The sequence below is a fragment of the Loxodonta africana genome, chromosome 17, assembly GCF_030014295.1.
Source record: "Loxodonta africana isolate mLoxAfr1 chromosome 17, mLoxAfr1.hap2, whole genome shotgun sequence".
NCBI lineage: Eukaryota > Metazoa > Chordata > Mammalia > Proboscidea > Elephantidae > Loxodonta > Loxodonta africana.
The window spans coordinates 50,788,465-50,803,279 of record NC_087358.1 but is presented as its reverse complement, the minus strand read 5'-3'; positions in this window follow the sequence as shown (position 1 = coordinate 50,803,279).

The window sequence follows — 14,815 nt, the reverse complement described above, 5'->3', positions numbered from 1 at the left end:
CTGAAAGTAGTCACTTCTTTATGGAGCCCTGGCTCTTTTTCTTGAGGAGTGATGTTTAGAAACCAAGAGCTAAGCACTAAGTTTACTTGTTTCTAGGCCCTCTGGGCAAACAGAGCTTGGAAATACGTGTGTGTATACTAAGTTATGCATATACGTATCTTTATTTTTGCCTCTGTATACCTGTCTTAGTAATCTAGTGCTGCTACAACAGAAATACCACAAGTGGATGGCTTCAACTAACAGAAGTTTATTCTCTCGTAATCTACGAGGCTAGAAGTCCAAATTCAGGGTGCCAGCTCCAGGAGAAGGCTTTCTCTCTGTGTCGAATCTAGGGGAAGATCCTTGTCATCAGTCTTTCCCTGGTCCCTTCTCAGTGCAGGGACCCCAGGTCCAATGGAGATGCTCCCTTCCTGGTTCTTCATTCTTGGTAGTAGGAACTCCCTCTCCTCTCTGCTGGATTCTCTCCTTTATATCTCAAGAAAGATTGACTCAAGATACAACTTAATCTTGTAGATTGAGTCCTGTCTCCTTAACATAACTGCATCTAATCCTGCTTCATTAACGTCATAGAGGTTAGGGTTTAAACACAGGATAATCATATCAGATCACAAAATGGTAGACAAACACACAATCCTGGGAATCATAGCCTGGCCAAGTTGACACACATTTTGGGGGGCACAATTCAATCCATAGCAATACCTCTCCCTCTCTCTCTCTCTCTCTATTATATATTGAAGTCCATGAGTTTATACTGATACCTGTTATCCCAATCCAACACCACAGGTTTAAATTTAGTCTTCCCGTTTCCTTATCTTTAACGTCTTTCTCCAATAGTGAGAAGCCAGGCTCATAACATCTACAATACACTTACTTATTCATTCAATTCTAGTATATACATAAAGTATTTCAAGATTTCTATCCCATATCCTGTGAAAAACACATTGCTAACTATATTACAGCATTTTATACTGTACTTTTTGTCTTTAGTCTTACAGTATTCAGTCCAAATACTGTTTTCCAAAGTTACTTAGGTTTATTCCTTCTTAACAGTAGGATCCTTGATTCTTAAGGCTTCTCCAAGCAACCTAAGTCCCTCCTCACACTTTTATAAGCCATTTTTTTTCCATATGAAAGTGGCCACAAATGATTTGCTGTTGACATCTTGATCCCCTTTCTTCTGGAAGGTAGGCACATTTAAACACACTTTTAGGGTCTTACTTGTAGCCCTGCTTTTAGATCCATAGCCTAAATAAGTGTCAAATATATATTGTGCCAGATCTTTAAAGATCTTCTTTACAAGATTAAAGATCTTAATTAAAGAAGGAGAGTGGGCTTGACTCTTGTCTATATTGTATTTATGCTTTATTATTTTTCTATACAATACTTTGGATACCTGAAATGATCATTATAAATTTCTTTTTATTATTCTAAATTTGTATTATCCCCTTAAGTGGTATATTGGATTCCTATAGTTCACAACCTCCAGCCATAAAATACAAAGCAATAAAATTTTCTAATTAATGCACACATATGCAAAGTTTGTAATTAAATGCAAAGCTATAATTGGACCCTGTGCCCCATCTAACACAAAACAGCAATAGCAATGAACTAGAGGGAAAGAAAGAATACCTGAAATAGTCACTCATTGAAGTTGAATGGTTATTTACAGTAACTTAAAGAAAAAACATTATTCCAGATTTTAGGGAGAAATACCCATAAAACCAATGAGAAAATCTGTCTCAATTTATCATCTCAGAGGAGGAGAAGGCCTATATCCTCATGACACATTAAGGCGGGGGAAGACTATAGCAAATTTATGGATGTGGCGGCTAAGAAAATAAGCTTGTCTCTTGATTATAATCTGCCCACGTATACCCCTACACACAGCAGAAGAAAAAAAAAAAATTCCTTACTGGGAGCTTTAAGTTCCCACTTCCATTTGAGTTTTGGTTCTACAAGTTTCGATATAAATATTATTACTTTTGCTGCAACTGAAGTCATTCTATCTTTAACACAAGTACTTTCAATGAGGATGTCAATGACCCACAAATACATTTTTCATGAATAACTTGTTTCCAAATTAAAAAAAGAAACCAATATAAATAACTTAGGAGTTCTGAATTTTACAAGAAATGGAAAAAAATCTAAATTATTTTATTATATTAATTTTAGGACCTAAAAAACAAAGCTGTTTCTCCCCTAGACTTCTGACTGAATACTAAATGTCACCACTATTCATGCAGAAGCCCAAGCCAGAGCCTAGAAAATATTCATCATTCCTCTCTCTTTCTCTGCCCCCACATTTAATCTATCAAAAAATCCTATCAGTGTGGAGCCAACATGGCCCCCTAGATAGTGGCATCATGCCATCCCTCTGCAACAAATACCCAAAAAACTATATAAAACAGATACAAATGTCATCCTGGAAACCTAAGCATCAAATAAAGGAATAAAGAATTAGATCAAACACTGAATGGAAGGAGAAACTGAAGGAAAACAAAGAATGGGGAAAGATACAGAGTTGAGGTCCCCTGCCAACCAACATGGCACAGACAGCAGTGACCCCAAACAGGTAGTACAGGAAGGCAACTTCATGGAGCTCCCAACAGAAGACTGAGCACCCAGTAACCAGTGAAACACGCTTTCCCACCCCTCTCTTTTCAGCCCAGTATGCTACCTCCAACCTTTCCCAATGGGCCACTTTGCATCCCCTCAGCTAGAGAACTTCTGGCCTGCTGCCAGCCCAGGTCCCCCTGCGGCTATATGTTGGCTTCTGCAGTGACATTTTTTTTTCTTTCTGTTTTTCTTTCTCCCTCCTGCCCAGCCCCATAAACCACCTGTACTACTTCCTGCAGGTACACGCTGCACAATTGCGACTAGAAAGCTGCCGACCCACCTGTTTTTACTTCCCACCTAGCCCTGTACACCACCTCCCCCACTTCCCACCAGCCCACAAGTCCACTCCACTCCTACCCTTAGTCTATCCTTTTTTTTCCCTCTTTTCTATTCTTTGTTCCCCCACCGAATCCCATACTCCCCCCCTCTTCCCACCAGCCCATGCCATGCTGCTGCAGCTAGAGCCTCTCAGGTTCAGGCATACAGCTGCACTGGGCCTGCTTTGCCCCTCCTTTCCCACCACTCGACCAGCTGCTGAATGGAGGGAAGTGAGCACATACTATTCCCTGCCCAACACCCCTGCCTATCTGGCGAGGGGCTGTGAACATCTCCACACCAATAAAACAACATCAGAAAGCAGACAGTGCCCGCCCAATCTGCCCTCAGCCACCTTGTCAAACCAGCATAGAGCAAAGAGGGCTCACCCTGCCTGCTGCTGCCCTGCCCACCTGTACAAGGTGGTGAGAGTTATTATGCCCACAGATGAGCAAGCATGCCTGTCTTGCCTGCCTGACATATCACAAAAAAAAAAAAAACCTAAAGAATGAGGATGAAACAAATTAACATATAATCAATAAAGAAAATAATACCTTAACGTCTTGGAGACAGGAGTAAACATCAAAAATATAAAACAGCAGGACAAGATGGCTCTAGCAAGTGACAAAAATAAAGAATCAGATGACCTTCTGGTAGAAGGGAAGGCAATGGAACTAGCTGATACGGAATTCAAAAGACTAATATTTAGGGCTCTCCAAAATTTAGGAAAGACATCAAGGAAAACACAAACAAAACCAAGAGAAAAAATAGACAGTACCAAGGAAAATAGAAACCCTGGTGGCATAGTGGTTAAAAGCTATGGCTGCTAACACAAAAGGTGGCAGTTTGTAACCAACAGGTCCTCCTTGAATACCTTATGGGGCAGTTCTACTCTACCCTATAGAGTTGCTAGAGGGTCGTTATGAGTCAGAATCAACTTGACGGCAATGGGTTTGGTTTTTAGTTTTATCAAGGAACACACAAACAAAAACAATGAAAACATAGCCAAAATCAAGGAAAACACAGACAAAGCAAAAGAAGAATTCATGAAAAGAATACAAGAACAAAATGTCAAAATAAAGAAACAATTAGAAATCATACAAAAACAGCAACTAGAAATCCAAAAGATAAACAACAAAATTTCAGAAATGGACAACTCAATAGAAAGTTTTAAGAGCAAATTTGAAACAATGGAAGACAGGATCAGCAAGAATGAAGACAAATCCATGGACACCACTCTGTTTGAGGAAAAGTCAGAGAAAAGAATGAAGAAAAATTTTAAAAACCTAAGAATTATGTGGGAAGAAATCAAGAGAAAAAATGTGTGCCTGACTAGAGTTCCAGAAGAGGGGGAGAAAATGGAAAACACAGAGATCGTTAAAGATTTGCTGACAGTAACTTCTCAGTCATGAAAGGTGGAAGCTGACCATCCAAAAAGCTCCATGAACCCTATAGGATAGACCTCAAAAGAAAGTCACCAAGACACATCATAATCTCAATTGCCAAAACCAAAGAAAAACGAAGAATCCTGAAACCAGCTCAAGAAAAAACAAAAAGTCACTTATTAAGAGGAAACAATAAGACTAAGCTCTGATTACTCAGCAGAAACTATGCAAGCAAGAAGGCAACGAGATGACATATATAAAACCTAGAAAGAAAAAAAAAAAAAACTGCAAAACTCTCTCTGAAATGTGATAGCAAAATTAGGAAATTTCCAGATAAACAGCAGTTAAAGGAATTCAGAAAAACCAAAACAAATTTATAAGAAATATTAGAGAGAGTCCTTCATTTAGCAAACCAACAACATTAGACAAAAACCAAAGTCTAGGACACAGAACAGCATCAGCTAGATACCAACCTAGGTAAAGAACTCTTAATAATAAACAAAGCTTAAAGACATAAAACAGGGAAACTAAGACATCCATGTGTAAATGATGACAATATCAGAACAATAAAAGGGAGAATAAACATTGCAGGTATAGAACTTTCAAATAGAGAGGAAGTCAAGGTGATCTCAGGTAACAAAAGACTGGTTTAAACTTAGGAAGATAAGGGTAAATTTCAAGGTAACCACAAAGAAATTTTAAAAACCTACACATCAGAATAAAAAACAAGAAAAACATAAAGTCTCAGTAAACACAAAATCTACAATAATGAAAGAAAAGAAAATCCACAAAAAAAATGAACTCAGCACACAAAAGAAAGAGGAACAAAGAAAGCCTCACCACCACAAAAAAAAAAAAAAGCATACCAATAGAACAGCAATAAATTCATACCTATCGATAATCACACTGAAGATAAATGCACCCGTAAAGAAACAGAGTGGCAGAATGGATAAAAAAGCATGACCCATCAAATCAATATGCTGTCTACAAGAGACACATCTTTGACAAAAAGACAAAAATATATTAAAAATCAAAGGATGGAAAAAAAAAAAAATCAAGCAAACAGGAACCAAACAAGGGCAGGCATGGCAATACTAATCTTAGATAAAATGGACTTTTTAAGGCAAAATCAACCATAAAAGACAAAGAAGGAGATTATATAACGATAAAAGGGACAATCCACCAAGAAGACATAACCTTAGTAAATATCCAACAGCAGGGCTTCGAAATACATAAAACGAACCCTAACAGCACTGAAAAGAGAAATAGCTCCACAATAATAGTAGGAGACTTCACCATACCACTCTCAGTAAAGGACAGAACATCTAGAAAGAAACTTGTCAAAGATCCAGACGATCTAAAGGCCAAAATCAACCAAATTGACCTCATAGACATATATAGAACATTTCACCCAACAGCAGGAAAGTACACATTCTTCTCCATGCATATGGAACATTATCCAGAGTAGACCACATGTTAGGCCACAAAGCAACCCTTGATAAAGTCCAAAACACTGAAATACAAAGCATTCTCTCTGATCACAATACATTAAAATAGAAATCAATAACAGGAAGAGCAAATAAAAAAAAATGAAAACTGAAAAAAAAAAAAAAACATACGGAAACTGAAAAACACCTTGTTTAAAAACCATTGGGTAATAGAAGAAATCGAAGAGGGAATAAAAAAAATTCCTAGAATTAAATGACAATGCAAATACTCATACCAAAATCTTTGGAACAGAATAAAGGCACTGCTCAGAGGTCAATTTATAGCAATAAATGTGCACATCAAAAAAGGAGGAGCCAAAATCAAAATGTTAGCCCTACAACTTGAACAAATAAAAAGAAAACAGCAAAAAAAGCCCACACCCACCAGAAGAAAGGAAATAATAAAGATTAGAGCAGAAATAAATGAAACAGAGAACAGAAAAATAGAAAGAATCAACAAGACCAAAAGTTGGTTCTTTGAAAACAACAACAAAATTGACAAACCACTGGCCAAACAGACAAAAGAAAAAACAAGAGAGGAAGCAAACAACACAAATAAGAAATGAGATAGGTGACATTACAACAGACCCAACTATAATAAAAGGTATTATAACAGAATACTATGAAAAATTGTACTCCAACAAATTTGAGAACCCCGAGGAAATGGTGCCCATGAGTCTGTCAGTTTGTCATACTGTGGGGGCTTGTGTGTTGCTGTGATGCTGGAAGCTATGCCAACAGTATTCAAATACCAGCAGGGTCACCCATGGCAGATAGGTTTCAGATGAGCTTTCAGACTAAGACAGACTAGGAAGAAGGACCCAGCAATCTACTTCTGAAAAAAATTACCAGTGAAAACCTTATGAATAGCAGCAGAACGCTGTCTGATATAGTGCCAGAAGATGAGCCCCTCAGGGTTAAAGTCACTCAAAAGATGACTGGGGAAGAGCAGTCTCCTTAATGATGTAGTTGGAATCAAGATTTCAGGATCTTCATTTGCTGATGTGGCAAGACTCAAAATGAGAAGAAACAACTGAAAACATCCATTAATAATTGGAAGCTGGAATGTATGAATTATGAATCTAGAATTGGAAATCATCAAGAATGAAATGGAATACATGAAGATCGATATCCTAGGCATTTGTGAACTGTAATGGACTGGTATTGGTCATTTTGAATCAGACAATCATATGGTCTCCTATGCCAGGAACAACATCTTGAAGAGGAATGGCATTGCATTCTTCATCAAAAAGTACATTTCAAGATCCATCTTAAAGTACAACACTGTAAATGATAGGATAATGTCCATATGCCACAAGGAAGACCGGTTAACAGAAATATTATTCAAATTTATGCACCAGCCACTAAGGACAAAGATGAAGAAATTGAAGATTTTTACTAAATTCTGCACACTGAAATTGAACAAACATGCAATCGTGATGCACTGATAACTACTGGTGATTGAAACACAAAAGTTGGAAACAAAAAAGAAGGATCAGTACTTGGAAAATACGGTCTTAGTGATAGAAACGATGCCAGAGATCATATGATTGAATTTTGCAAGACCAAGACTTCTTCAATGCAAATACCTTTTTTCACCAACATAAACAGCGACTATACACGTGGACCTCGCCACAGGAATCAAATAAACTACATCTGTGGAAAGAGACAACAGAAAACTCACTATCATCAGTCAACAAGGCCAGGGATCAACTGCAGATCAGACTATCAATTACTCATATGCAAGTTCAAGTTGAAACCGAAGAAAATTAGAACAAGTCCACGAGAGCCAAAGTATGACCTTGAGTATATGTCACCTGAATTTAGAGACCATCTCAAAGGTAGATTTTATGCATTGAACACTAATGACCAAAGACCAGACCAGCTGTGGAAAAATATCAAAGACATCATACGTGAAGAATGTAAGAGGTCATTAAAAAGATAGGAGAGAAAGAAAAGACCTAACTGTATGTCACAGGACAGTCTAAAACTTGTTTTTAAACATCGAGTAACTAAAGCAAAAGGAAAACATGATAACTAAAAGACAACCAAAAGGGAAGAACACGCTGAGCATTTCTTAAGCTGAAAGAACTGAAGAAATATTCAAGTTTCAAGTTGCAATACTGAAGGATTCTATGGGGAAAATATTAATCAACCCAGAAAGCCACAAAAAAAGATGGAAGAAATAGACAGAGTTACTATACCAAAAAGAATTGGCCAACGTTCAACCATTTTAGGAGGTAACATATGATCAGGAACTGTTGGTTCTGAAGCAAGAAGCCCAAGCTGCACTGAAGGCACTGGCGAAAAACAAGGCTCCAGGAATTGATGGAATACCAATGTGGAGCTTGAAGTGTTCACTTACCTACTCCAAGAAATCTGGAAGACAGCTACCTTGCCAACTGACTGGAAGAGATCCATATTTATGCCTATTCCCAAAAAAGGTGATCCAATTGAATGTGAAAATTATCAAATAATGTCATTAATACCACATGCAAGCAAAATTTTGCTGAACATCATTCAAAAGCAGCTGCAGCAGTATATCGACAGGGAAGTGCCAGAAATTCAAGCCAGATTTAGAAGAGGATGTGGATCCAGGAATACGATTGCTGATGTCACATGGATCCTGGCTGAAAGCAGAGAATACTAGAAAAACGTTTACCTGTGTTTTATTGACTATGCTAAGGCATTCAACTGTGCAGATCATAACAAATTATGGATAACATTGCAGAGAATGGGATTTCTGGAACTCTTAATTGTGCTCATGAGGAATCTGTACATGGATCAAGAGGCAATTGTTCAAGCAGAACAAGGGGATACTGTATGGTTTAAAGTCAGGAAAGGTGTGCTTCAGGATTGCATCCTTTCACCATACCTATTCAATCTGTATATTGAGCAAATGATCCAAGAAGCTGGACTATCTGAAGAAGAATGGCATCAGGATAGGAGAATGATTCTTTAACAACCTGTGTTATACAGATGACACAACCTTGCTTGCTGAAAGTAAGGAGGACTTGAAGCATTTACTGATGAAGATCAAGGACCACAGCCTTCAGTATGGATTATACCTCAACATAAAGAAAACAAAAATCCCCACAACTGGACCAATAAGCAACATCATGATAAATGGAGAAAAGATTGAGGTTGTTAAGGGTTTCATTTCTCTTGAATTCACAATCAACACCCATGGAAGCAGCAGTCAAGAAATCAAAAGACAAACTGCATTGGGCAAATCAGCTGCAAAAGACCTCTTCACTTTGTTGAAAAGCATAGATGTCACAGTGAAGACTAAGGTACACCTGGCCCCAGCCATGGTGTTTTCAACCACCTCATATATGCATTTAAAAGCTAGGCAATGAATAAGGAAGACCAAAGAAGATTTGACGCCTTTGAACTGTGGTGTTGGTGAAAAATATTGAATATACCATGGAATGCCAAAAGAACAAACAAATCTGTCTTGAAAGCAGTACAACCAGAATGCTACTTAGAAGCTAGGATGGCGAAACTACTTCTCACATTCTTTGGACATGTTATCAGGAATGATCCATCCCTGGAGAAGGACATTATGCTTGGTAAAATAGAGGGTCAACAAAAAAGAGAAAGACCCTCAATGAGATGTATTGGCACAGCGGCTGCAACAATGGGCTCAACCATAGCAACAATTGTGAGGATGGCATGGGACAAGGTAGTGTTTCATTCTGTTGTGAATATGGTCTCTATGAGTTGGAATCAACTCGACAGCACCTAACAACAACAACAACAGAGGAAATGGGCAAATTTCTAGAAACACACTAACTACCTAACCTATCAAGAGCTGAGATAGAAAATCTGAACAGACCCATAACAAGAGTAGAGATTGAAGCCAAACAAAACCCACTGCCATCAAGCTGATTATGACTCATAGCAACCCTACAGGACAGAGTAGAACTGCCTTATAGGTTTTCCAAGGAGCGCCTGGTCGATTCAAACTGCCGACATTTGGTTAGCAGCCATAGCTCTTAACCACTACACCATTAGGGTTTCCAGAGATTGAAGAGATAATAAAAATAAACCAAAAAAAGCCCCAATCTGGACAGCTTCACTGGAGAATCCTACCAAACATTCAGAGAAGAGCACACGCCAGTACTACTCAAACTATTTCGGAGCATAGATAAGGAAGGAATACTCCTGAACTCATTCTGTGAAGCTGCCAAACTCTGATACCAAAGCCAGGCAAAGATACCACAAAAAAAAGAAAATTACAGACCAACATCTTTCATGAATATAGATGCAAAAACTCTCAAGAAAATTCTAGACTATAAAATTCAGCGTCATATAAAAAAAATAATACACCACGGCCAAGTGGGATTGATAGCAGGTATGCAAGAATGGTTCAACATTAGAAAATCAATCGATGTAGTTCACCACATAAATAAACGAAAGAATCACATGAGCATCTCAATAGACACAGAAAAGCATTTGATAAAATCCAACACCCATTCCTGATAAAAACTCTCAATAAAGTAGAAATAGAAGGGAAATTCTTCAATTTAATGAAGGGCATCTATACAAAACCAAAGGCAACATTATTCTAAACAGATAGAGGCTGAAATCATTTCCTCTGAGAATGGAAACGAGGATACTCTTCAACACCACTCTTATTTAACATTGTTCTGGGAGTCCTAGCTAGTGCAATAAGGCAAGAAAAAGAAATACAGGGTATCCAAATTGGAAAGTAAGAAGTAAAACTATCGCTATTCGCAGATGGTACAGTCTTATAAATAGAAAGTCTCAAAGATTCAACAAGAAACCTCCTGGAACTAAGAGAAAGATAGAGCAGAGTAGCAGGATATAAGACCAGTGTCATGGATTGAATTATGTCCCCCAGAAAATGTGTGTATCAACTTGGTTAGGCCATGATTCCCAGTATTGTATAGTTGCCTCCATTCTGTGATTGTAATTTTGTGTTGAAAGGATTAGCATGGGATTGTAACACTACCCTCACTCAGGTCACCTCCTTGATCCAATGTAAAGGGAGTTTCCCTGGGGTGTGGCCTGTATCACCTTTTATCTCTTACAAGATGAAAGGAAAGAGAAGCAGAGAGTGGGGACCTCATACCACCAAGAAAGCAGCACCAGGAGCAGAGTGCATCCTTTGGACACGGGGTCCCTGCACATGAGAAGCTCCTCAACCAGGTGAAGATTGATGACAAGGAATCTTCCTCCAGAGTTAACAGAGAGAGAAAGCCGTTCCCTGGAACTGATGCCCTGAATTTGGACTTCTAGCCTACTAGACTGTGAGAAAATAAAGTTCTCTTTGTTAAAGCCATCCACATGTGGTATTTCTGTTATAGCAGCACTAGATGACTAAGACCATCAGCATACAAAAATCACTTGGATTCCTATACCTCAACAAAGAGAACTTCGAAAAGGCATCAGGAAAACAATACCATTCACAATAGCCCCCCAAAAGGCAAAATACTTAGGAATAAATCTAACCAGTGACATAAAAGACCTATACAAAGAAAACCAAAAAACACTGCAAGAAACCAAAAAAGACCTACATAAATGGAAAAATACACCATGCTTATGGATAGAAAAACTCAACACCGTGAAAATATCAACACTACCCAAAGCAATCTATAGATATAATGCAATCCTGATCCAAATTCCAACAGCATTCTTTAACAAGATAGAAAAACTAATCACCAACTTTATACAGAAAGTAAAGAGGCCCTGAATAAGCAAAATATTATTGAAAAAAAAAAAATTAGGAGGCCTCACATTACCTGATCTCAGAACTTACTACACAGCCACAGGAGTTAAAACAACATGGTACTGGTACAACAACAGACATATAGACCAATGGAACAGAATTGAGAACCCAGATATAAATCCATCCACCTATGCTCACCTGATCTTTCGCAAAGGGCCAAAGTTCATTAAATGGTGAAAAGACAGTCTTTTTAACAAAAGGTGCTGGCAAAGCTGGATGCCCATCTGTAAAAAAATGAAATAGAACCTACAATTTACATTATACACAAAAACTAACTCGAAATGGATCAAAAAGCTAAATATAAAATCTAAAATGATAAGGTTCATGGAAGAAAAAATAAGGACAACACTAGGGGCCCTAATACATGGCATAAATAGAATACAAAACATAACTAACAATACACAAACACCAGAAGGTAAACTAGATAACTCGGAGCTCCTAAAAATTAAACACTTATGGTCATCAAAAGATTTCACCAAAGAGTAAAATGAGAACCTACAGACTGGCAAAAAAAATTGGGGTATGACATATCTGGCAAGGGTCTAATCTCTAAAATCTATAGACTACTTCCAGATCTCAACAACAACAACAAAAATAACCCAGTTAATAAATGGGCAAAGGGTATGAATGGACACTTCACCAAAGAAGACATTCAGGTGGCTAACCAACACCTGAGGGAATGCTCACCATCATTAGCCATTAGAGAAATGAAAATCAAAACTACAATGAGATACCACTGCACCCGGACATTACTAGCGCTAATAAAAAAAAAGCCAGAAAATAACAATCTGTGGCATAAACAGAATATCAAACATAACTAAAAATGCACAAACTCCAGAAGGTAAACTAGATAACTGGCACCTCCTAAAAATTAAATACTTATGTTCATCAAAAGACTTTTCCAGGAGAGTAAAAAAAGAACCTACAGACTGGGAAAAAATCTTTGGCAACAAAAAATCTGATAAAAGTTTAATCTAAAAAAATATATAGAAAACTTCAACAACTCAAAAATAAAAAGACAGGCAACCCAACCACGAAATGGACAAAGGACACGCACAGGCACTTCACCAAGAAGGACTTTCACGTGGCCAACAAATATAGGAAAAGATGCTCGAAATCATTAGCCATTAGAGAAATGCAAATCAAAACCACGATGAGATGCCAAGAACGGCACTGATCAAAAATTCAGAAAACAATAAATGCTGGTGTGGTTGTGGGGAAATTGGAACTCTCATATACTGCTGGTGGGAATGTAAAATGGCACAACCACTATGGAAAACGATATGGTTAGAAATAGAAATACCATATGATCTAGAAATCCCACTCCTTGGAATATATTCTAGAGAAATAAGAGTCATCACACCAACAGACATATGCATACCCATGTTCATTGCAGCATTATTCACAATAGCAACATGATGGAAACAACCTAAGTGCCCATCAACAGATGAATTGCTAAACAAATTATGGTACACACACAATGGAATTCTACGCAATGCTAAACAACAATGATGAATCTTCGAAACATCTCACAACAGGGATGACGGTGAGGGCATTATGTTGAGTGAAGTAAGTCAATCACAAAAGGAAAAATATTGTATGAGACCACTATTATAAAAACCCAAAAATAGGTACACACAGAAAAAAAAAATCTTTAATGGTTACAAGGGTGGAGAGGGGCAGAAAGGGGAAAACACTAACTAGATAGCAGACAAGTGTTAACTTTGGTGAAGGGAAAGACAACACATAATGTAGAGGAAGTCAGCACAACTTGACCAAGGCAAAGTCATAGAAGCTTCCTACGCACATTTGAACACTTTCAGGAGCCAAGTTACTGGGGCTGAGGGTTCTGGACCATGGTCTTGAAGAACATCTAGGTCAATTGACATAACATAGTTCATTAAAAAAGTGTCCTATATCCTACTTTGGTGAGTAGCATCTGGAGTCTTAAAAGCTTGTGAGCGGCCATCTAAGATACATCTCTTGGTCCCATCTTGTTCAGAGCAAATGAGAATGAAGAAAATCAAAGACACAGGAAAATATAAGTCCAAAAGATTAACTGACCACAGGACCCACAGCCTCCTCCAGCCTGAACTTAGAAGAACAAGATGGTACCAGGCTACCAACACCAGCAGCTCTGACAGGTATCACAACAGAGGTCTTGGACACTGTGGGAGAAATATGTAAAACAAAATTCAAATTCACAAAAAGAGGACCAGACTTACTGGTCTGATAAAGACTCAAGGAAACCATGAGACTATGGTTCCCAGCACCCTGCTAACTCAAAACTGAAACCACTCTCAAAGTCCACCTTTCAGCCAAAGATTAGACAAGCTTATAAAACAAACAATAACACACTAAGGAACTTGCTTGTTAGTTCAGTCAAGTATACAAGACCAAATGGGCAACACCTGCCCAAAAGCAAAGGTGAGAAAGCGGGAAGGGACAGGAATACTGAACAAATGGACATGGAGAACCCAGGGTGGAAAGAGAAAAGGTAAGCATGCTGACACATTGCAGGGATTGCAACCACTGTCACAGAACAATTTGTGTATGTTGCCTGATTAGGGTCTGTACCCTGGAGCAGTTGAGCCATTATAATGTACTCCAAGTCAGAAAGAGTGAGAAAGTTTATTTAGAAGGTGTCTGCCACCGGCAATCAGACAGTAACGCAGACTCTCTGTATGGAGTCCCAAAAGACAATTTTACATTAGAGCTTTTATGTGATTTTCACAAGGGTTAGAAGAGTCTTTGTAGCCCGCAGGTGGCGTGGCTGGAGTAGTTATTCGTTACAACATAATGACAAGAGACTCTTTATCAGACTAAAGAGATACATGCCGGACATCTCCTTATCAGGCTAAAGATATCCATTTCAGACACCTGGGCTCTAATCTATGTGTAGGGGGTCATAAGTCTCATGTGGCAGGACAGAACAAAACAAAGTTATTTACATCAGATCAAAACAAAGATCAAAGTTATTTGTATCAGATCAAAACAAAGTCATTAGTAGAGGCATGTGGAAAGGAGAAGGCAGGCAGAGGAAGGAGAAAAACTTATAGGTTCATTATGGCATTAGTTTTGTCAAGCTCTCAGTCCCCCATTTTGAAAAGGAGAAAACATGCTGGGGAGTATGAGGGTCACAATGCATAAATAAATTTTTCAGTGAGAAACTAATTTGCTCTGTAAACTTTCAGCTAAAGTACAATAAAATTTAAAGAAAAAAAAAATCCAATCAGTTATATCTTCAAAATACAGCA